Source organism: Chenopodium album, chromosome 6, assembly GCF_948465745.1.
Source record: "Chenopodium album chromosome 6, dcCheAlbu1.1, whole genome shotgun sequence".
NCBI classification, from domain to species: Eukaryota; Viridiplantae; Streptophyta; class Magnoliopsida; order Caryophyllales; family Amaranthaceae; genus Chenopodium; species Chenopodium album.
Window position 1 is genome coordinate 17,986,014 of NC_137839.1, and position 25,731 is coordinate 18,011,744.

Sequence of the window (25,731 nt, forward strand, 5' to 3'; positions counted from 1 at the left end):
TGAGGCTGCTCGAGCTGACGTTGCAAAGGGCTCGGGATCTTCTTCTTAGGGTGCTCATGCTGCACCGGTAGGAGAGGCTACCTTGGCTTTCAGAGGTGGTGGGATGTACGAGGTAGGCTCGTCATCGCAGCAGCCTCCGCGGCCTCAGCCTCAGGTTGATCCTGGCTGGAGTTGGTCCTATATTGAGTCTTCCTCCTACTACGGAGACTGGAGCTAGAGCTGGAGCTGGTGGAGAGGTGACTCCTCGTACGACGCAATTTTATGATATGATGGGCCTACGTCCTCCGGCGCCGTAGTTTGTTCCTGTGTATATTTTATTTTGACTTTTTTATAGAACTTTGCCTTAGACTCATTATTTATAGACACATTTTGTATATTTATGCTATTATGAATTTATTTACTGTTGTTATTATGTGTATGTTAGTGTGTGCAAGAAAAGTGTGACAACAATTTTGCGCAAAAGTTCCGTCATTTTTATTATTGGTGAAGGTTATCCGACTCTCTCCCCCAAAAAGAAAAAGGAAAAAATTGAATAGAATGTCGGGTGTTTAGAATTTAAAATAAAGTCCAAAAAGAATAATAAAAATTAAAAATAATAGCTATATTTAATTAATTAAGAAAAGGTTAAAAAAGGATTAAACAGAGCCATAAAGTCATTAACCGACTCGAGTCTAATATTAAAAACGCAAGTTGAGCACGCGCGGCTGGTCTGGCAACTTGGCGCCAGCTGGCGCCACACTATGGCGCGTGGCGCCAGGCGCTACACTTAGCGTGTGGCGCCAAGCGCTGGCGGATGGCGCCAATTGACGCTGATGCTGTATTTTAATCTGATTAAAATTCCTCGCAGTTTCTGTATAAAAATCCCCCTGTCCAGTCGATTCTTTTCATAATTCCAGCAAATAAATAATTCTCTTCTTTTAGAAAAACAATAATCATGTCTTTAGTCACCAAGACCTTCACCCAATACACTCATGAATGGTGTCGATCTCTTAATGCGAGGGAGAGAAAAGAATTAGATTTATTTCACCTGGGGGGAATTTGTGGCATCAAAGGGGTAGATCTTGACCTAGACTTCATAGATACTGCTTTAGAATTTTGGTATGTTGATACTCATTGTTTCAGAATAGGGTATGATGAGATTAGCCCTTTGCCGGAGGAATTTGGTGCTATCTTAGGCTTCCCTGCGATAGACCTTATAGCAATCCCTAGAATAGATGCATACTATTATAAGGATTTTGAGCGCTTCTTTAATTTGAAGGAAAGGGATTTATCAAAAATAGTGGATGGCAATATAGTTAATTTGAAAGAATTTGCACGCTATTATTTTGATAAACCTCTTTCTGAATCTTTTCATATATATAGAAAAAGGGCGTTCTTATTTTGCATGCTTAATCAATTTTTCCTTAGTAGTGGTAAAAATAATGAGGGTCAATCAATTATAACCACTGTACTAGAACAAATTGAATCAGGGAGAAATCCAATGCCATTGATAGTTGGAGAGACTATGATTAGTCTAGATGAATTGAAAAGGGACCCAAAAGCGCCTCTTCGCGGCTCTTCAATTTTATTACAGGTAGAAAAATAATATTTTTAATTACAGAAATAAAAAAATATATTTTTTTATTGTAATAATAATTTATTTGCATTGCAATTTTTTTACAGATGTGGCTAATGGAGAGGCTAGGATTAATTAGCCCTCCGGACGACATTGAAAAGTATACTCCCAATTGCTTTGTGAGAAGGAAGAAGCGCATCCCTAAAATTGGGCATCATGGGTGGAGAAAAGTCTTTGAATCACGTGATTTTGCTATCAAGTGGGTCATCCCATGGTGGAAAATAGAAAGGATGGTTGGTGTTAACAAGCAACCTTTCTGCCGTCTTCCAAGCTTGTCCCGTGTAACTTATTATTATCCCTGCAGGGTAAAAAGACAATACGACTTGCTTCAGAATATTCCTTCCGGGGATTTTCGTCCTCCCTTTGAGTATCCTGTATCTCAAGAAGTAGATAGATTCGACGCTTACTGGAGCGCTAGACCTTTATGGGAAGTGATTACCCAAAAGGTTCCTCCTTCTTTGCCCAATGATGTAAAGAAATGGTTGATGAAGAAATCTTCGATTGATCAGGGTAGAACCGATGTGAAGAATCGTCTAGGTGACAGGGTGACTCCTGCCAAGGAACGCTTAGGTGCAAGAATTGAATTCAAAACACCAGCAATGCCTAGGAAGAAAGGTGCCACCAAAGACAAAGGGAAAAGGAAAGCTAACACCACAGATAAAAAAGCTTGGGTGGAAAAGAAGCACGGAGTGCTAGCTGAAGGGGAGACTATCTATTCCAAAATTGAATGTAGGTCCTCTAAAGGATGCCTACTAGCTAAAGTTATGGATGAAGAAGAGGAAGCGGACAAGAATTGGAAAAGAGCTAGAAAGGAAAAGAAAGATTAAGAGCATTGCTTAGCTTTAGATTTATTAGACTTAGATTGTTATTTTTATTTAAAGTCAATTTATTTCAGCTTTTATTTAAATTCCATCAATAATGTAATTTTATTTTATTAATGAAATTTTAGCTTTCAATTAAATTATTCACTTCAAATTTATTTTATTAAAGCAATGAAAATCGAAAAAAATTGATTTTCCAGAAATTCTTCGAGTACGGAAGTCGAAAATTTTCCGAAAAACACCGAAATTCGCCCAGAGCTTATTCCCGATTGGCGCCAGTTATTGGCATTTGGCGCCTGCCATTGAAGTCTGGCGCCAGGCGCCAATTCCATTGGCTGGCGCTGATGACTTTTGGCTGGCGCCAGGTTCTATTCTGCGACGCCAATAATTCGCCGATTTTCTGTTGAATTTTTAATTAATTCTGGAACACGAAGATGTCGAAAAATAAAGTGGCAGCACCCGTAAAGGGTTGCCTACGTATCCTTTCTTAAGGAATCAGGCCGAACGTAGATCTCTTGAGTATCCTACTCAAGTAATTTATGGATAGTATTTCTTAAGTTGGTCAAGATTTGTCATGTTTGAGAATTCATTGCCATCCATATCAGTTAGTTTTTCTGCACCTCCTAATAGGATTGTCTTGACAATGTAGGGTCCAGACCAGTTAGGTCTAAATTTTCCCCTTGGGTCTAAAACATTTTTCCTTAGTGCTTTTAATACCAAATCTCCTATTTTGATATTTCTTGTCTTGACCTTCTTATTAAAATGCCTAGCCATACGAGTTTGGTAACACTGAGTGTGATGTAGAACTTCTAGTCGTTTTTCGTCGAGTAGAATCAATTCTTCCCATCTTGCCCTAGTCCATTCAACTTCATCGAGTTTACTCTTTAGCGCAATGCGTAGAGATGGTATTTCTAGTCCGACAGGTTGTACGACATCCATTCCATATACCAAGGAAAATGACGTACTTCCTGTTGATGAACGGATTGACGTGCGATAACCCCACAATGCGAAGTGAAGCTTGTCAGGCCAATCCTTATAGTTTTCTGTCATTTTCTCGATGATAGTCTTTAGATTTTTATTAGCTGCCTCAACTACTCCGTTTGCTTGAGGTCTATAAGGGGAAGAATGATGATGTTGAATGCCGTATTTTTGTAGCAATTCTTCACATTAAGCTTGAAAGTGAGTTCCATTGTCACTTATCATTTCATGTGGGACTCCATATCGGCAAATAATATTTCTTTCGATAAAGACTGCTACATGTTTTGTAGTGAGTTTAGCGTACGATTGCGCTTCGACCCACTTTGTAAAGTAATCGATTGCTACTAGGATAAATTCATGGCCTCCTGTTCCTGGGGGAGTGATTTTGCCAATGATGTCAGTTCCCCATGTAGAGAATGGCCATGGCGATGTGTAGGTGTAGAGCAAAGATGGAGGGACATGTTGTAAATTGGCATAAATTTGGCACTTAGGGCATCTTTTTACGTATTGATGGCAATCCCTATTCATTGTAGTCCAATAATATCCTTCTCGCATTATTTTCTGGACTAACATTTTGCCGTTTACATGAGTGCCACAGATTCCTTCGTGAACTATTCTCATTACTCTTCGTGCATCCATCTTTCCTACACATAAGAGAGCTCGACCTTTAGGTACCCTTTTATGTAGCTCGTTGTCTATGAGTACATATTGAGAAGCCAAAAGTCTCAATGCTCGCTTTGCTCTTTTGTCAGCATGAGGAGGGTATTCTCCATTGGTGACATAATTGAGCATGTCCGTGTACCACGGTTCTTCTTCTTCTTCTTCGCCTTGGACTAAGTCGTCGTCTTCTATAGCCTGGATATATACTGGTTTGTGCCTTTTTTCGATAGTTAGAGGCATTTGCTTGATTTCCGTGGGAATCCTAACCATTGAGGATAATCTTGCCAAGGCATCGGCAAATTGGTTTTCTTCTCTAGGTAGATATGTGTATTCTACCTTCTCCAACTTATCGGTAAGAGTTTCCAGATAGGTTTGGTAAGGGGCTAAGCTTTCGCTCCTTACTTTCCACCTTTTAGATATCTGATTGATGATCAAAGAAGAGTCTCCGAATATCCTTAACTTCTTTACTCCCAATGCCTAAGCTGTTTCAAGGCCTACCACGCATGCTTCATATTCAGCAGCGTTGTTGGTAACGTCGAAATCAAGCTTTATGGAGATTGGAACATGCTCCTCTTTAGGTGATACTAGTAGTACTCCAACGCCACATCCCTTTTGGTTTGAGGCTCCGTCGAAATACAAGGTCCAAGTATCATCTTCAGTGACCATTAGGTCTTCATCTGGAAATTCATTATCTTGTATTGGCGTCGAGTCTTCTATTGGAAAGTCTGCTAGAAAGTCTGACACCACGGATCCTTTAATATCTTTTTGTGGCATAAACCTTACATCGAATTGAGCTAGATTGACTATCCATCTTGAAATGCGTCCATTGAGTGTAGATTTCTCGAATAGATACTTGAGTGGATCTAATCGGGAGACTACGAAAACGGTATGCACCAACATGTAATGTCTTAACTTAGTTGTGGCCCACACCAAGGCGAGGCACAATTTCTCGAGCGGTGTATAGCGTGTTTCGTATTCGAGCATCTTTTTACTTAGGTAATAGATTGCGTTCTCTTTGCACTAGGTGAAAAAAGGCAATTGGCAGCGGTTCAAACCCGGTCTAAGGCACCGGTTTGAACCGCTGCCTATTTGAGGGGTGCCAAAAACATGCTTTTTGGCACTGGTTCAAAACCGGTGCCATAGGGTGGAATAGGCACCGGTTAACCGGTGCCTAATACTGCTCTCCCGCCAATTTTTTTTTTTGGTGGTGGATAGTTTAGGCACCGGTTGCTGCCTAACCGGTGCCTTTTATGTAATTTTTTTTTTCGTTTTTTTTTTCCAATGGTGCAATAATATTTTTTTTTAAAAACCTGCAATAATAATAACCTGTAATTCCAGCAATTATATTAAATATAATAATTAATAATTTTATTATTATAATAACTAATAATAATATTATTAATTATTATATACAAAAATATACAAAAATAATATTAGAAACAAGAATTCAATTATATATATAGATATAAATATTCCCAAACGCAATACAAAAAAAAAAAGTTGCTTACATATAAAAATAATAGTAAGTACACATATATAATGAATAATAAGTTATATATATAGTTCAAAAGTTAACATAAATAATTTACAATTACAATGCCATTTACATGTTGAAGGTGATGAAAGACGCCAACATGTCACGAACTTCATTAAGCTCCTTGATTGTCAACGGACCATCCTTTTGGACCTTGAAAAACTTGAAATACAAAAACATTATTTTAAAAATAATTAATTAGGCAAACAATATGTATTTTATCAAATATTACCTATATGACTTCTATATAGCCCATTTACTACATTACTTATCAAATGAACTATTTATTTCTCATAACATGTTAATATTGGATAGTTGTATGTGTGTAAGCCCTAAAATTGTATAGGAGAGCATTTTGTTAAGGTTTATGACGCTTTTTACCCAAAATGGCCCGAATATGGCCTATATGACCTTACTTTGCCCATTTCCTACATTTCTTATTAAATGAACTTTATTTATCTCATAACATGTCAATATTATCTAGTTATAGGTGTATAAGGAAAGAAATCACATCAAAAGAGCATATTAACACAAAATGGCCCTAATATGGCCCATATGACTTCTATTCAGCCCATTTTCTACCTTTCTTGTGAAATAGCCTTTTTGTTTCTCATAACATGTCATTGTTGGATAATATTAGGTGTTTAAGGCTAGAAATCACATCAATATAGCATTTCAAGAAGTTTAACAACGCATTTTACTCAACATGGCCCAAATAGGGCTTATATGAATTCTATGTAGCCCATTTTCTACATTACTTATCAAATGAACTATTTCTTTCTCATAACATGTCAATGTTGGGTAGTTGTATGTGTGTAAGCCCTAAAATTGTATAGGAGAGCATTTTATTAAGGTTTATGACGCTTTTTACTCAAAATGGCCCGAATATGGCCTATATGACCTTACTTTGCCCATTTCCTACATTTCTTATTAAATGAACTTTATTTATCTCATAACATGTCAATATTATCTAGTTATATGTGTATAAGGAAAGAAATCACATCAAAAGAGCATATTAACACAAAATGGCCCTAACATGGCCCATATGACTTCTATTCAGCCCATTTTCTACCTTTCTTGTGAAATAGCTTTTTTATTTCTCATAACATGCCATTGTTGGGTAATATTAGGTGTCTAAGGCGTGAAATCACATCAATATAGCATTTCAAGAAGTTTTAGGACTTACCTCATCAAGCTGTTGAGTGTCCGTACAATGAGTCACAATGTCAAGCATGAATCTCATCACATACAAAGCACAATCAAGTCCATTCTCTTGTTGTGCGCACTAGCATATGACAAACAAATCACATCAGTGAAACATGCAAAGGAAATGAGAAAATATTTACTACCATATATTTTCAAGATAATCACAATAATATCATGTAAATTACCAACGGTGTCTTCCATGTTGGACCCTTTGGAGCACGACAATGTAGCTTCTTCATAACACTGTAGTATAAAAAAATACATTCAAATTTGATTAGTCGTATGATTACTAAATTAGTTATTATTAGCAATAATCATCACTATAGGTTGCTATTTATATTTACTTTTGCAATATAGACTTCACGAGCCACTTCTCCGATGATCGAGCTGAATCAAGGTGATAAATTGTGTTAGTGGAATTACAAATCATCATGAGGCTCCAATGCTCCCTACATAAGTTCACAATAGACAAGGTAATTAAAATTTAGGAGTCAACATATAATGAGGCCAAATCAATTGAATTTGACATGGTTAGACTTACTCTCTATAACATGGGGTGAATATGAACTTGTCTCCCGCACGCGCTGATTCCCTTATACTCTGTTCAACATAGTACAGCACATCATGGGGGTTGCCTATGATTTTAGTAGTGGATAACTGCTCGGGGCATAACCACCCAACTTTACAAGGAGAATCAGTGTCAGTTAAGTGCTCCTGTAGTGCTCTGCGTGCATGAACATTGAATAATTTATCAGATGTAGGATAATCACCATCAATTTGAATAACTTGAAAAAAGTATAGATTATATGGGCATTGAAGTACCTCATGAATGTTTGAATGAGGGAAATGTTAAGCTTTGCACCACGTAGAAATTCCTTCACATCTTCTTTGCTGATCCATGCAATTGCATCCTCATCATAGTGGAACATTGCCTTAGGAAGTGCAACTTCCATGGGATCGACCAAATGACAAGCACGGTTGTGAAGAAAGGTCATGTCAGTAGAGAGCGATTGAAGAACAATTTCTTCAACAAGTGGAGTAGGTGGCATGGGTGAACCTTTCGAAGACTGCAACTTCGACGCTTGTTCACTCTTGGACTGTTGTTCACTTAGCTTCTTCTTAGGTTGATCAATTCTTTTAGGCTTCTCCACCCTCTTTCTCTTTGAAGTTTTGCTTCCATTGGAAATCTGAAATAGTTTGAGAAATAATAAGTTACAACTCACAATCACTTATACATATGTAATTATGATATGGTTTGAGAATGTATAATTTTAGTAGTTGAGAAATGAAGAAAATAGCCAAGTGAGTAGCCATTTCGGCTCAAAATGGCTTTATTTTGATGAATTGGACCCAAAAACTTAGAACTTGGCAATTTTTATGTAATTTCAAATGAAAAACACTTATAAATATGTGATTATGAGTTGTTTTGAGATGCAAGGAGTTTATAAGTTGAGAAATGAAGAAAATAGCCAAGTGAGTAGCCATTTCGGCTCAAAATGGCTTTATTTTGATGAATTGGACCCAAAACTTAGAACTTAGCGATTTTTATATAATTTCAAATGACAAACACTTATAAATATGTGGTTAGGAGTTGTTTTGAGATGCAAGGAGTTTATAAGTTGAGAAATGAAGCAAAATAGCCAAGTGAGTAGCCATTTCGGCTCAAAATGGCTTTATTTTGATGAATTGGACCCAAAACTTAGAACTTGGAGATTTTTATGTAATTTCAAATGAAAAACACTTATAAATATGTGATTATGAGTTTTTTTGAGATGCAAGGAGTTTATAAGTTGAGAAATGAAAAAAATAGCCAAGTGAGTAGCCATTTCGGCTCAAAATGGCTTTATTTTGATGAATTGGACCCAAAACTTAGAACTTGGAAATTTTTAAGTAATTTCAAATGACAAACACTTATAAATATGTGGTTAGGAGTTGTTTTGAGATGCAAGGAGTTTATAAGTTGAGAAATGAAGAAAATAGCCAAGTGAGTAGCCACTTCGGCTTAAAATGGCTTTATTTTGATGAATTGGACCCAAAACTTAGAACTTGGCGATTTTTATGTAATTTCAAATGACAAACACTTATAAATATGTGATTATGAGTTGTTTTGATATGCAAGGAGTTTATAAGTTGAGAAATGAAGAAAATAGCCAAGTGAGTAGCCATTTCGGCTCAAAATGGCTTTATTTTGATGAATTGGACCCAAACTTAGAACTTGGCGATTTTTATGTAATTTAAAATGAAAAACACTTATAAATATGTGGTTAGGAGTTTTTTTGAGATGCAAGGAGTTTATAAGTTGAGAAATGAAGAAAATAGCAAAGTGAGTAGCCATTTCGGCTCAAAATGGCTTTATTTTGATGAATTGGACCCAAAACTTAGAACTTGGCGATTTTTATGTAACTTCAAATGACAAAAACTTATAAATATGTGATTATGAGTTGTTTTGAGATGCAAGGAGTTTATAAGTTGAGAAATGAAGAAAATAGCCAAGTAAGTAGCCATTTCGGCTCAAAATGGCTTTATTTTGATGAATTGGACCCAAAAACTTAGAACTTGGCGATTTTTATGTAATTTCAAATGACAAACACTTATAAATATGAGATTAAGAGTTGTTTTGAGATTTAATGAGTTTATAAGTTGAGAAATGAAGAAAATAGCCAAGTGAGTAGCCATTTCGGCTCAAAATGGCTTTATTTTGATGAATTGGACCCAAAAACTTAGAACTTGGCGATTTTTATGTAATTTCAAATGACAAACACTTATATATATGTGATTATGAGCTGTTTTGAGATGCAAGGAGTTTATAAGTTGAGAAATGAAGAAAATAGCCAAGTGAGTAGCCATTTCGGCTCAAAATGGCTTTATTTTGATGAATTGGACCCAAAACTTAGACCTTAGAGATTTTTATGTAATTTCAAATGACAAACACTTATTAATATGTGGGTAGGAGTTGTTTTGAGATGCAAGGAGTTTATAAGTTGAGAAATGAAGAAAATAGCCAAGTGAGTAGCCATTTCGGCTCAAAATGGCTTTATTTTGATGAATTGGACCCAAAACTTAGAACTTGGCGATTTTTATGTAATTTCAAATGACAAACACTTATAAATATGTGATTATGAGTTGTTTTGAGATGCAAGGAGTTTATAAGTTGAGAAATGAAGAAAATAGCCAAGTGAGTAACCATTTCGGCTCAAAATGGCTTTATTTTGATGAATTGGACCCAAAACTTAGAACTTGGCGATTTTTATGTAATTGAAAATGACAAACACTTATAAATATGTGGTTAGGAGTTTTTTTGAGATGCAAGGAGTTTATAAGTTGAGAAATGAAAAAAATAGCAAAGTGAGTAGCCATTTCGGCTCAAAATGGCTTTATTTTGATGAATTGGACCCAAAACTTAGAACTTGGCGATTTTTATGTAACTTCAAATGACAAACACTTATAAATATGTGATTATGAGTTGTTTTGAGATGCAAGGAGTTTATAAGTTGAAAAATGAAAAAAATAGCCAAGTAAGTTGCCATTTCGGCTCAAAATGACTTTATTTTGATGAATTGGACCCAAAAACTTAGAACTTGGCGATTTTTATGTAACTTCAAATGACAAATACTTATAAATATGTGATTATGAGTTGTTTTAAAATGCAAAGATTTTATAAGTTGAGAAATGAAGAAAATAGCCAACTGAGTAGCCATTTCGGCTCAAAATGGCTTTATTTTGATGAATTGGACTCAAACCTTAGAACTTGGCGATTTTTATGTAATTTCAAATGACAAACACTTATAAATATGTGATTAAGAGTTGTTTTGAGATTTAAGGAGTTTATAAGTTGAGAAATGAAGAAAATAGCAAAGTGAGTAGCTATTTCGGCTCAAAATGACTTTATTTTGATGAATTGGACCCAAAACTTAGAACTTGGCGATTTTTATGTAATTTCAACAGAAAAATACTTATAAATATGTGGTTAGGAGTGTTTTTGAGATGCAAGGAGTTTATAAGTTGAGAAATGAAGAAAATAGCCAAGTGAGTAGCCATTTCGGCTCAAAATGGCTTTATTTTGATGAATTGGACCCAAAACTTAGAACTTGGCGATTTTTATGTAATTTCAAATGACAAACACTTAAAAATATGTGGTTAGGAGTTGTTTTGAGATGCAAGGAGTTTATAAGTTGAGAAATGAAGAAAATAGCCAAGTGAGTAGCCATTTCGGCTCAAAATGGCTTTATTTTGATGAATTGGACCCAAAAACTTAGAACTTGGCGATTTTTATGTAATTTAAAATGACAAAAACTTATAAATATGTGGTTAGGAATTTTTTTGAAATGCAAGGAGTTTATAAGTTGAGAAATGAAGAAAATAGCCAAGTGAGTAGCCATTTCGGCTCAAAATGGCTTTATTTTGATGAATTGGACCCAAAACTTAGAACTTGGCGATTTTTATGTAACTTCAAATGACAAACACTTATAAATATGTGATTATGAGTTGTTTTGAGATGCAAGGAGTTTATAAGTTGAAAAATGAAAAAAATAGCCAAGTAAGTTGCCATTTCGGCTCAAAATGACTTTATTTTGATGAATTGGACCCAAAAACTTAGAACTTGGCGATTTTTATGTAACTTCAAATGACAAATACTTATAAATATGTGATTATGAGTTGTTTTAAAATGCAAAGATTTTATAAGTTGAGAAATGAAGAAAATAGCCAACTGAGTAGCCATTTCGGCTCAAAATGGCTTTATTTTGATGAATTGGACTCAAACCTTAGAACTTGGCGATTTTTATGTAATTTCAAATGACAAACACTTATAAATATGTGATTAAGAGTTGTTTTGAGATTTAAGGAGTTTATAAGTTGAGAAATGAAGAAAATAGCAAAGTGAGTAGCTATTTCGGCTCAAAATGACTTTATTTTGATGAATTGGACCCAAAACTTAGAACTTGGCGATTTTTATGTAATTTCAACAGAAAAATACTTATAAATATGTGGTTAGGAGTGTTTTTGAGATGCAAGGAGTTTATAAGTTGAGAAATGAAGAAAATAGCCAAGTGAGTAGCCATTTCGGCTCAAAATGGCTTTATTTTGATGAATTGGACCCAAAACTTAGAACTTGGCGATTTTTATGTAATTTCAAATGACAAACACTTAAAAATATGTGGTTAGGAGTTGTTTTGAGATGCAAGGAGTTTATAAGTTGAGAAATGAAGAAAATAGCCAAGTGAGTAGCCATTTCGGCTCAAAATGGCTTTATTTTGATGAATTGGACCCAAAAACTTAGAACTTGGCGATTTTTATGTAATTTAAAATGACAAAAACTTATAAATATGTGGTTAGGAATTTTTTTGAAATGCAAGGAGTTTATAAGTTGAGAAATGAAGAAAATAGCCAAGTGAGTAGCCATTTCGGCTCAAAATGGCTTTATTTTGATGAATTGGACCCAAAACTTAGAACTTGGCGATTTTTATGTGATTTCAAATGACAAACACTTATAAATATGTGATTATGAGTTGTTTTGAGATGCAAGGAGTTTATAAGTTTAGAAATGAAGAAAATAGGCAAGTAAGTAGCCATTTCGGCTCAAAATGGCTTTATTTTGATGAATTGGACCCAAAAACTTAGAACTTGGCGATTTTTATGTAATTTCAAATGACAAACACTTATAAATATGTGATTATGAGTTGTTTTGAGATGCAAGGAGTTTATAAGTTGAGAAATGAAGAAAATAGGCAAGTAAGTAGCCATTTCGGCTCAAAATGGCTTTATTTTGATGAATTGGACCCAAAAACTTAGAACTTGGCGATTTTTATGTAATTTCAAATGACAAACACTTATAAATATGTGATTATGAGTTGTTTTGAGATGCAAGGAGTTTATAAGTTGAGAAATGAAGAAAATAGGCAAGTAAGTAGCCATTTCGGCTCAAAATGGCTTTATTTTGATGAAATGATGAAAATTGCTTAAATTTTTTTTTTTAAAAAAATGCAACGGCAGCCGCACCGGGTCACCTGAGGGAGCCGCCCCCGCTGCCGGAACAGCGAAGGCAGCCCGTGCCGAGGCCACAGTAGCCCCGACAGGTGGCTGCCAAGGCTGTAGCAGCCACGGCAGGTGGCTGCCAGTCTGCTGCAGCCTTGGCAGCAGCCTGCCTGGGCTGCTACTGCCTTGACAGGTGGCTGCTATGGCTGTAGCAGCACAGGCAGCACCCGCCGAGGCTGCAGCAACCATGGCAGCCGCCTGTCGAGGCTGCAGCAGCCATGGCAGGCTGCTGCCGAGGCTGCAACAGTCTGGCAGCCACCTGCCGTGGCTGCTACAGCCTTGGCAGCCACCTGTCGGGGCTGCTGTGGCCTCGGTGGGGCTGCCTTTGCTGTTCCGGCAGTGGGGGCGACTCCCTCGGGTGTCCCGGTGCGGCTGCCGTTGCATTTTTTAAAATAAAATTTTTTTTGAACTAGGCGATTTTTATGTAATTTCAAATGACAAACTCTTATAAATATGTGATTATGAGTTGTTTTGAGATGCAAGGAGTTTATAAGTTGAGAAATGAAGAAAATAGGCAAGTAAGTAGTCATTTCGGCTCGAATTGGGTTTATTTTGATGAAATGCGCCAAAAACATTAGAAGTTTGCTTCTTTTATGCAATTTCATGTCACAATCACTTATACATATGTATTTATGATATGGTTTGAGAATGTATAAGTTTATTAGTTGAGAAATGAAGAAAATAGGCAACTGAGTAGCCATTTCGGCTCAAAGTGGCTTTAGTTTGATGAATTGGACCCAAAACCTTTGAACTTAGCGATTTTAATGTAATTTCAAATGACAAACACTTATAAATATGTGATTATGAGTTGTTTTGAGATGCAAGGAGTTTATAAGTTGAGAAATGAAGAAAATAGGCAAGTAAGTAAATAATTTACCTCCTTATTAATCAACTTCACCCTTGCACATGGCCAATCAACGAAGCTACCTACAGCTTGCCAAAGAGCTGTTATCTCAACCTCCTCTATCGGTACGGGTAGTGGGATGTCTTCGAACCCCGCAACCATTGAATCGATCCCAACCGAGTAATGATGTGGCCCCGCCGTAGCACCCGTCGTCGGTTGGGCACTACCATACGCCACCAAACTCAACACGGTACTATTTGCATGCCCCGGGGCTAGAAGTGCACACCGGGTGTCTTCCTACACAAGTATATATATAAAAAGAAGATAGTTAAATAGGACTTTTACAACAGCATAGATATAACAAAATTCATTAAGGTAGAGGGTTACAAATCACCTGTAACTCTGGAAATTCACGCGGTGTTGGATTTTCCAGCTCCCTCGAGTCCGCATGTGTAGGAGTAGGAACCTGCAACAATACATCAATCATTGCACCTAAAATCTCAATTAACTCGGTATTTTAAAACTTTTAATAACCCAATTGATTTTACCTCAGGTGGCACATCTTCACCACGTATCTCATCTCCTCCATGTCTATCACCTTCTCCTTGTCCTTTTGGTTCAGAACATGAGTCGGCCGGGGTACGAGTGAGGAACGCCAAAGTCAGTAAGTTCATCAGCTTCGCCCAAGCATTTAATTCACCAACTAACTCGTTGCGTACTTGTTCCTTAATTGATGCCACCTTGGCATCCAACTCCCCCGGTGAGTTAACACTGGCTCGAGATCTACCCGATTTTGTGTATTCGGGACACATCACCTTATTCCATCCAAGCAATGACCCTCCCGAACCTACTACTCGTCCTGGATGGTATGACCTTCCCAAAGCCATGGTGAAAGGGTCATTCTCCACACTTGGTTCAAATTTGCCCTCCACTATCTCTTGAGTGTGCTCAAGCTATAGCATAAGGAAAAATAAGGTCAGTAAAAAAGTTAATGGTTTGTACAGTGATTAGATGCAAAAGTGACTTAATTTCAACAATTCATAGGTAACTTACTAGCTTATCCGCCAGTTTTTTGGCTTCCGGACCCTTGATGAACCATTTTCCGGTTTTCTTATCAAACGAATGGAGAGAACAAAAGAAATCACCGGCACGACTCACCAATGTAGTGATCGTGGAACTAGAGGGTTCCTTCGATGCCACTAGAAGCGCTTTAGGGTATAAACCCGAAGCGGCCCACTCAGGTCTCTTTTCAGCAAAAGTCTTAGGACCCATACGATGGACGTATTCCTTCTTTTCTGCATTCGCTTGATTTTGCTCTCGAAGTTCCTACAAAACAAAAAATGTTAGTCTCATTAATACAAAAAGTGTCAAGCTATTATTCAATTGACATCAGATTTACACAAACTTACAATGGCTTTCTTTTGACTCTTCATTCTAACGAACTCTTCCCAATCATCTTTTGACACGGTCGGCCATATTTGCCACGGGAGACGGTTATCCTCTTTGGCATTCTTCTTCTTTGTTTGCACCTTCTTCTTCTTATGGATCCACCGATTAGTCAACTTGGTCTTAAAGCCTCTGAATCTTTCCCCTAATAAAGAGACAAACACCCTTTTCTTCTCGGGATCATTAGGAATAGAAAACTGCCTCTGCAAGCACAAATTAAAACTGATTATTAGTTTCTATTTAAAAACAATCATAAGGTTAAGGTATCTTAAATTGTCTAAATGTGCCAAAAACACACTTACCCTTGTATCATCCCAAAATGCTTGAATCAAACCCGGAGGTACTTTCCGCATTACAAGTGTAATGGGGATTTTCCGCGAACATAAGCTAACTTGATTAGCATATTGTCGACGCCATTTGGGCCCGGGTTGGCCTTTGTTGTCATGCTCCAAGACCATGGGACCGTCCGGTTTCTTAAAGCTTCTCGTCGGACCCCTTCTTTTTCTTTCAGCCGGTGCCTTTTCCCCCCCTCCACCACCTGTGTTGTTTTCATCTTGTCCTTGGCCTTGACTTTCAGGAGTCGGGTTCTCACCAAAAATCTCACGTGCTGTATTTACAATGGCCGGTGCACGTTCAGCTGACTTTTCAAAATCGTCAAGCCTACGCTCGAACTCATCTTGAGCCTGATACTCTGGCTCACCCAAGTCATCCTCCTTATTCACATCATAAGGAGCATCACTATCATCGGATTCGTCATCCTCGTACTCGTCCTCATACTCATCATCGTCAATGTCCTCTACCAAACGAGGATCATGATCGTCCGCCATGAGATATAAGCACCTGTCAAAGCAATCATAAAACAATATTAGTGTATAGTAAAGTATATGCATGATAGTTATTATGGTTATGTAGAAGCTATTTTAGCCATTTTCACCTACTTATTATGGTCCTATAACCTTGTATATGCATGATAATGAGTACAAAATGCCAATTTCAATCTACATATGGAAAATAGGTTGTTAGAATGAATAAATGTTAGTTCATACACAAAACAAAGGAGTTGGGTTAAGTAGAAGCTATTTATGCCAGTTTCACCTACTTATGGTCCTATAACCTTGCATATGCATGATAATGAGTACACTTAGGCAATTTCAAACTACAAATATATCATTTTCGCCTACTTATGCTCCTATATACATGATAACTAAACTATATTTGCAATGAAACCATTACTAACTTTTAATCAAACTACCTCATTCTGAAATTCCTTCGTTGTGGTCTGATCGCATACAACCTGCTTCGTTGTCTATGTCATTTAGTACTCTAGGTCTAGGAACAGTGAAAGGTGCTGAATCATCAAACGCATCATATTCTTCCTCATCCTCAACATCTCCAATGCCTAGGATTCTTCTTTTGCCAGCTAGCACTATAGACCATTTTGAATCCATTGGGTCAGTAACGTAGAACACTTGCTTAGCTTGAGATGCAAGGATAAATGGTTCCGCACTATCATTCAAGTGGCCAAGATCTACAAGAGTAAAGTCCTCATGTTTGACGTTACGCCTGATATTATCAACCCACTTACACTTGAAAAGAGCAACCGTGAAGTCACAATAATCAAGCTCCCATATTTCTTGAATTCGACCATAGTATGACAACTCTGCATCGACAGGTGATTTATCCTTAGAACTAGCAAACTCCCTTGACGATGCCACAAGAGTTACACCACTGTTTTGGGTGGAGGAAGATTTCAAATCACGAGCCTCGGTCCAAAAAGTGTACCCATTGATGTCATATCCCTCAAATGAACGGACATCATCCCTAGGACCGTACGCAAGCCACCGTACTGTATCGGTCACATTAGTATCATTCAATCCACTCATTACTCGTTCACGAAACCAATCAACAAATTTCTTATTATGCAACTGCATAAGTGCCCTTTCACCTTTGGATGGAAATTTGGCACGCAAACAAGCCATGTGCTCGTCTAAATATGGGTGCACATCTGAAACATGGTGCAACACATAAAGGTGTGCTTGTAAGAACTGATCTCGGTCTGGTGACATTCGTTTCGACCCAATTGTGCCATGACCATCAAGTCTACCTTCATGTCGAGAAGTAGGAAGACCAATAGGTTGAGCAAGGGCTATGTAGTCCGCCACAAAGTTACCTATCTCCTCACCCACTGTCCCTTGCATTATACTTCCTTCAGGGTGAGCTCGGTTTCGTACTTTATCTTGTAATGTACCTATGTGTCTTTCAAAAGGGTAGCACCACCTCATGAACACTGGACCGCACAACTTAATCTCACGCACCAAATGAAGAACCAGATGAACCATTATGTCAAAAAATGAGGGTGGGAAATACATCTCAAATTTGCACAAAGTCACAACCACATCTGCTTGCAAAGCATCTAGTGTACAAGGATCAAGAACTTTGCTACAAATTGTATTGAAAAACGAACAAAGGCTTGTAATCGCTTCCCTCACGTGTTTCGGTAGAATACCACGGATTGCAATCGGTAGGAATACTTGCATCATAATGTGACAATCATGGGATTTCATACTTGTCAGCTTCAATTCTCCATTTAAGGTTACAAATCTTTTCATGTTAGATGAGCACCCTGATGGAACCTTAATGCCGTACAAACATGCACAAAACATACGTTTCTCTACCCTTGACAATGTATAGCAAGCCGGGGGTAAATAATTCTTTTCATCCTTCCCTTTACCCTTAACTTTCTTCTTTGACGCATCTTTGTCCTTTCCCTTTCCCTTGCTCTTCTCCTTCCCTTTTTTTGAAACACTTTCATCTTCTATTCTCGGCTCCTTCCCCTTTCTAACCTTTTCTTGAGGCCACAATTCTAGACGAATCCCTATCTCTTTCAAATCTAACCGTGCACCCTTTCCGTCCTTTGTTTTGCCTGGGATATTCATAAGCGTCCCCAAAAGAACATCACACACATTCTTCTCTATATGCATCACATCAAGACAATGCCTAACGTCATGTTCTCTCTAGTACGGCAGCTTCCAAAAGATTGATTCTTTCTTAAACAGAGCAGCTGAGACCACAGTTTTTTCTGATTTTCCAAACACCGTTTGTATCCCTTTCACCCGAGCACTAATATCAGCACCAGTCAATGGTCTAGGCGCAGTATCCTCTTCCACGGTTCCATCGAAAGCCTTTTTCTGCCTACGGTACGGGTGATCACGCCTAAGGAACCTTCAAGTCCGTAGGTAGACATCTTTGTGAGAATGAGTCAGGTATACGCTTGATGTGTCATCAATACATATGGGGCATGCTTTTTTCCCTTTGACCTTGTACCCACACAAGTTGCCATATGCAGGGAAGTCATTCATGGTCCACATAAGGGCTGCACGCAATGTGAACATCTCGTTTTGATGAGCATCGAAAACGGAAACCCCTTCGTCCCACATCTTTCTCAAGTCGTCAATAAGCGGCGCAAGGTAAACATCTATGTCGTTTCCAGGTTGCTTAGGATCAGTTATTAGCAATGAAAGCATTACATACTTACGTTTCATGCACAGCCAAGGAGGCAAATTATAAATCACTAAAAGTACCGGCCATGTGCTGTGTTGGGTACTAAGAGTGCCAAATGGATTCATCCCGTCCGCGCACAACCCAAGCCTTAAATTTCTGACTTCATTACCAAATTCCTCAAACTTCAAATCAATGTTCTTCCACTGTGGAGAGTCAGCTGGATGCTTCAGCATTCTGTTTTTCTTTCTTCCCTCTGCATGCCACCTCAAGTTTTTAGCGTCTTTTGGTATTGAGAACAGACGCTTAAACCTTGGAATAATGGGAAGATACCACAACACCTTAGCAGGAGGTCCCTCCGTGCCAGGATTGCAACTCATGCGCTTGTACCGCGACCGCTTGCATCGTGGACACTCCTGCAGTTTTTCATACTCATTTCGATACAAAATACAGTCATTAGGACATGCATGTATCTTCTTATACTCCAAACCAAAGGGACACATGAGCTTCTTTGCGTAATAATAAGACTTAGGAATTTCATTCCCATCAGACAACATATCACTTAATGCAGTCAACAAAGAAGTAAAACTGAAGTCCGTCCACCCATGCTTCGACTTAATGTTGAAAAATGATAGCACGACCGATAGTTTGGAGTATTTTTTGCACCCGGGATACAAAGTCTTTTTGGAAGCCTTCGATAATAATTCAAACACTTCACCTTCAACACCTTGCAACATCTCATCCACTTGTTCATCCTCGACCTCATCCGCCTGATCTTCATCAGCTCCATCCTCACCATTATCAACAATATACTCATCATTCTCGTATTCCTCGTCCACATGAATCTCAGTGCTTCTAACACGCACATCATTCCGATCAAGATCCCCACTGTACTCTCCACTTTCTCCGTGCCAAATCCACACATGGTAAAATTGCCTAAACCCACGACATAATACATGATCTCTAATGATTTCAACACTATCGACCACATTCACACAATTACAATCAACACAAGGACAATAAAGGCCTTTGCCTCCCAGTGTGCGTGTGCGTTGATAAGCTAAAGCACTCTCGCAAAACTCTTGAACCCCATTCCAAAATTCCAATGTATCGCGTTTACCATACATCCAACCACGATCCTTCTCCATTTAGTAAATTGTCTCTAAACATATATATAGCACCATATAATTATAATGTGTAAGTGCTACATATTTTATGTAAATCAAATTCAAGTACAAAACGTGAATATACCATTCATATAGTGAAAAAATGCATGTTTCCAAAGGGTCCTTATCACTCCAACCTAACCCATCCTTGAATGTCTACTCTCACTAGTGAATGTATGTCAACTTTCCAATTTTAAGGAAAATCCGGCAGCATTTCCCCCTAGTTCTCCAAGTACACGATGTAGATAATTAATTACCCACATATGTACCCAGAGAACATAGTGAGGAAATGGTAAGCCAAGATGTTCCTTAAAATCGAAAAGAAAACATACATTCACCACCTAAGTGAGAGTACACATTCAAGAACAGTTCCAACCGGGGACTATTCAAGACTTTCTCCTAATGAGAAAGCCTTGAACGGGTATCTAGGCGTATGATGATGCAATTCAAGTATTCTATATATTGTTGTATTTATTTGCAATTAAACAATACACAAGTTGCAATTTCATGAATAAACTTTTATTAAATGGATGAATAGAAAGAAATATAGCTAAGTAAAGTTTAGTAGTCATACCAATATAGCAACTACCCACTTGAGCTCAATATGTAGTCCTCAAGCTAATTAAAATCTTGCTTCAATTCACATATGAATCTATATATTAAAAAAACAAAAAACAAAAATTATGTTAAATATTATGTATGTACTTCTCATAACATGTCAATTCACTAATTTATTTCTAAGCTAAAACACATCATTCATCGAACTAACAATTGCTAAACTATGTATTCACTACTTTAATTTGTTCAAAATTCATTTTTTTTTTCAAAATTGCTAAACTAATAAAAAGGTTACTAATCTCTAATTTTTTTCATTTTAATTATTTAAAATTGCTAAACTAAAATGGTTACTAATCTCTAACCATTATACCAAACTAAAATTCAACTAATTAAGTAACAAGGCTAATATTCTCTACTTTATTCAAAAAAACACATCAAAACAAATTAAATTAACCATTAAAACATACTAATATCCAACTAAATGAGTAACAAAGTTACTAATTTCTAATATTTTCACAATTTCCCAATAAAAAAAAAACCAATTATTGAAACAAATTGAAGTAAAATTATATTCTAACCTAAATTTTAATTTGCCTAACAATTCTTCAACATGCAAAACAAATTAATATAAGTTCATAAATGGGAAATTATTAAGAATAAATAAAAAAAAATTATACCTAAAACACTCAAATTGAGAATGTAGTGGTCAGTGGTGCGGCGGCAACCTTCAGCAGGGCGGTGGTGCGGCGGCAACCTTCAGCAGGGCGGTGGTGCGGCGTTGAAGAGATGAGGTCGGCGTGGAGGGGGTTGAGCTGAGGGGAGAAACACCACGACATGGGAGAAAGAGAAGGCCAGGGGTGGCGGCGGTGATGGTGTCCGAGGACTGTTGCGGCAAGAGTGCAGGTGAGGGGTGAGGGGTTTCGTAGGTGAGGTGAGGGGTTTAGAGAATGGAACAGTGAAGAAGAGCGAACAGCGAAAATGAAAAAAAGAGAAACAGAAAGAAGAAGGAAGAAGGAAGAAAGACACGGTTTTTTATTGTTTGAATTAGGCACCGGTTCATTTGGCACCGGTTCAAACCGGTTCCTTTTAAAATTTTGGCACCGGTTTGAGTTGAACCGGTGTCTTTTCCCTTTTTTTAAAAACCCGCCCAATTTTGGGCTAATTTTTGGCACCGGTTTGGGCTGAACCGGTGCCATATGGGGGGTGCCAAATGCAATTTTTCTACTAGTGTTGCCTTCTACTTCTTGTGCTAGCATGGCTCCCATTGTCTCCTTGGTAACCGTCATATATAACCTAAGAGGTATTCCGGGAAGTGCTGGCGCTAATACAGGAGGATTTGCGAGATAAGCTTTGATCTTTTCAAAGGCTTTTTGACACTCGTCATCCCATATTACTGGTACATTCTTCTTGAGCTTCTTGAAGATCGGTTCGCATATCGTCGTCAGTTTTGATATGAACCTACTTATGTATTGCAACCGGCCAATAAATCCTCGAATCTGATTCTCAGTCTTGGGCGGTGGCATTGACATGATTGCTTTAATCTTGGTTGGGTCTACCTCTATTCCTCTAGAGCTTATGACCTATCCCAAGAGCTTGCCTGAAGTGACTCCAAAAGCACATTTTGATGGATTCAACCTCATGTTATACTTTCTTAGCCTTTCGAAAAATTTCCTTAAGGCTACTTGATGGCCGGGACGGTCTTTTGATTTTACAATCATGTCGTCGACATATACCTCGACTTCTTTGTGCATCATGTCATGGAGTAAGGCAGTTGCTGCACGTTGGTAAGTAGCACCCACGTTTTTCAACCCGAATGGCATTACCGTGTAGCAGTAAGTGCCCCAAGGTGTTATAAAGGTTGTCTTCTCCATGTCTTCTTCTGCCATGAGAATCTGGTTGTACCCTGCGTATCCATCCATAAACGAAAGAAGCGCGTGGTTTGCCGTGTTATCTACCAGAATATCGATGTGTGGCGAAGGGAAGTCGTCCTTTGGACTTGCCTTATTTAAATCTCGATAGTCGACACACATCCTTACCCTTCCGTCTTTCTTTGGAACTGGGACGACGTTGGCGACCCATTCGGGGTATTTGGATACCTTGATGAAACCTGCAGTTATTTGTTTTTGAACTTCTTTTTTTATTTTAAGTGCTACGTCGGGTTTCATTCGACGCAACTTTTGTTTTACAGGTTTCATTCCTGGAATTAGTGGTATAGTGTGTTGAGCTATTTCTCTATTAATTCCTGGCATATCTTCATATGACAAAGCAAATACATCGATAAATTCTTTAAGTAAGTTAATTAAATCGGTTCTTTCTTGTTTATTCAATGTTAATCCGATTTTAACTTATCTTTTATAAGTTGAATCATTTGAGATATCAACCGTTTCAGTTTCTTCAATTACCGGTGTTTTCTTTTCGAGTGTTTCCATTGCTTTAATAATTTCTTTGTCTTTTTCATCGTTAGCTAAGCAATGCTCGTCATCTTGGGTTAGGGAAGAACACAAGAAGTAAGGAGAATGAGAAATATTATTATACTCTGAGATCATTACATCAAATAATGATATGTCCTCAGGGAATGGATCACTAACTATCCTAGGAGAAAATATAGGAGGGGGAGGTGCTACCACTAAAGACTTAGAAGACTCTAAAGGGAAAGACTCTGACTCAGACTCTAACTCAGACAACTCCTCAAACATCGGTCCCTGCCCTGTCGTGATTGATATCTTCCTTCCGCTTGGAGTAGTCACTTTGATAGTCTTGCGCCACCCTTGTAGTGATCCTTCGGCTGGAGTAATTAGCTTCGAGGGGTCGAAGCTTTCACTTTGTAGGACCGTTTGAATGAGCGAGGAGTTATCTTCTTCATAAGTTGGCTCATTCTTTTCTCGCCCAAACAGTAATCCCATGACGTTAAAGTCAAAGCATGGGGGTGCTTTCTCCTTATGGACGGGAGTTGGGATTTCATCAGTGAAGTAGCAATCCAAGAAAATCTCGAATCCCGGTTGTCTTATGCCGTTCAAAACAAATGGCTCGGGAAATTCATGGCATGGGTAGTCCTCTCCTTCTTTTATAAACTGACCATTAAGCGTAAGAGGGTACTGATCAATTGGAATTGCTTTCTTTTGAATGCGAGCGTCCCTACGTGCTTTCAACTTTTCCTGGGCTCGCTTGAGATCTTTCCGAGTCGGTTCAAAACCAAGTCCGAAAGTATCTAACTTAGGGAGGCCAGGTGACTCCAGCGGTTTTGCTATTCCTTTCTTCTTTCCTAAAGTCATCCCAGGAAAGTGTCCTTATTTCTTCAACATGGCGTTGACAATCATGTTGGAATGTGGGCCATGGCAAAGAGATGTCCTTTCATCCTCCTGGATTAAGGAGACTTCTTTGTTAAAGCCCCATAGGTGTAATACCCCGTAGTTTTAAACTCGTTTTATAAAATATTAATTATGTTTTGACTTGAATACGTCATAATTTATTAATAATACATATTATTATGTTTTAAAGTGACACAAATTAAAAGAATTTTATTTAGTTTTATTTACGAAAATCATTTGGTTAAAATTATGTTTTATAAAAGATTTTGATATGCAAGCCGGGAATTTAGTAGCCGAAAATAAGATTTTTTCTACCTTGAGTATTTCTTTGCCAAAGGACCTAAGTTCATTTCTTACTCCTAAAGCATGACCAAAGTCACAAACTTGTCTTACAAACTTGAAAACTTGGCCCCCAAGTTGTTGACATCATACATGATGTCAATAACATGACCTCATAAACTTCCTTGACCCCCAAGTTGTTGACATCATACATGATGTCAATAGGACTCTCAAACTCTATAAATAGGACCCAAAGCTCAGACATTTTAAGCCAAAAGTCTCTTGCCCTTAAAGTTCCATCCTTCTTTCTTCTCTCTTCCTCCCATTTTCGTACTTCTTCATCCCGTATATGTTCCAGGCCATTTTTCAGCTACTAATGTTCATTTTTAGCCTTTTTCTGTTTGAGACAAAGTTGTTCTTCTCAAAAAATCCTTGAGGTTAGGCTCAAGAATCACCCAATTCGGAGTTATATACTATGAGATATGACCTCTGCAAGATCTGACTCCTCCTTTTCAACGTGAACTTTCCCGTGAGCTCTGCTAGTTTATATTGTTTTGCGGTTAGTCTTTCAAAACTAATATCTATCTTCAATTTATGATTTTTGTAAGGTTTCATATTTGATTCTTATTTAAAATACTCCATATAATGTTTATTTAGGAGATAGTTCGTGGTTGTAAATCTAGGTGGAATAGTTGTAAAGATCAAGGTACGTACTCGTGGCTAGATCTTTAAATATGTGATTTTATACAAATGTGTTTTGTGTTTCGAATGATGAAATATGTTTGAATGTTGAACAAGGATTTATGAATGTTTATGAAATGAATATTGTGAAATGTTTTACTGTTTGATCTTTGGAAATAATTTCAATGTTAAAGAGCAAAAGTTGTTTATACACATATTTGAATTCAAATTCATTTTAAAGAGCAAATATTGTTGAAATCCCATACATGGGAATTGGAAGGTTGATTTATCAAAGATATATATTGGATTTTTATGACTCCCACTATGTGGAGATAAAATTGAAGACTATGGACTATGTATGACCTAGTCTTTCCCCTTGATAGCACTATGTAAGGAGTTACTAGCTTGGGGGGTGTGCACACTTAGGTGGAAAAATGGTTTACGAAAATATTGATCTTCCATTTCTATTGGAATCTATTTTGGGAAAGTCGTTGGTTTTGAAATGTTGATAATTTTTGGAATGTTTCTAAACGTTTCTTAATGTGAAGTTTCTATTTATGGAAGGTTTGAATTAATCCTATTTATAAATGCTAAATCTTACGAAAGCATGTTTAATTAAATAACTTGATTTTACGCATCTAGCATTGGTATGTACTTAGCGTTTTGCTAATATGTATTTCTCTTTTGTTTTGGCTTGGCCCTACTTATCATTATGATAAGTAGATAGGTGATGATGACTCGACGTGATCTAAATGTGGCATTGGGGATGAAGGGCAATAATCAAGTAGTCTAGGTCTCATGGTTGACGTTTTGTATGAAAAATTCTCATATGGTTCAATATAATTTTGAAATCTACTATTACTATTATTATCAATATAAAGCTTAAGTATGTATTTCCTCCGCTGCAAGTCTCTGTTTTTGAAAAGCCTTACGTAATCACGTGGCGGTAATACTCCCAAGTTACTCCCTAAAGTTGGATTATTATTATTATTACTAGAGAGTAATTTGGGGGTGTTACAATAGGTCTTCATCATCCTCGTCGTGCTCCACATTAATAATTGGATTTTCTATGGATTTGATTCTCATTGGCGAAGCATCAATGGT

General features: G+C 37.5%; 1 long non-coding RNA gene across 1 annotated transcript; it reads left to right on the forward strand.

The window, feature by feature from the left end:
- The first annotated feature begins 24,225 nt into the window (after window positions 1-24,225).
- On the forward strand, window positions 24,226-25,466 carry LOC145634689 (uncharacterized). Its single transcript, XR_014113487.1, has 3 exons — window positions 24,226-24,505; window positions 24,604-24,652; window positions 25,351-25,466. It is a non-coding gene; the product is annotated as an uncharacterized LOC145634689 (long non-coding RNA).
- Window positions 25,467-25,731: the final 265 nt, after the last annotated feature.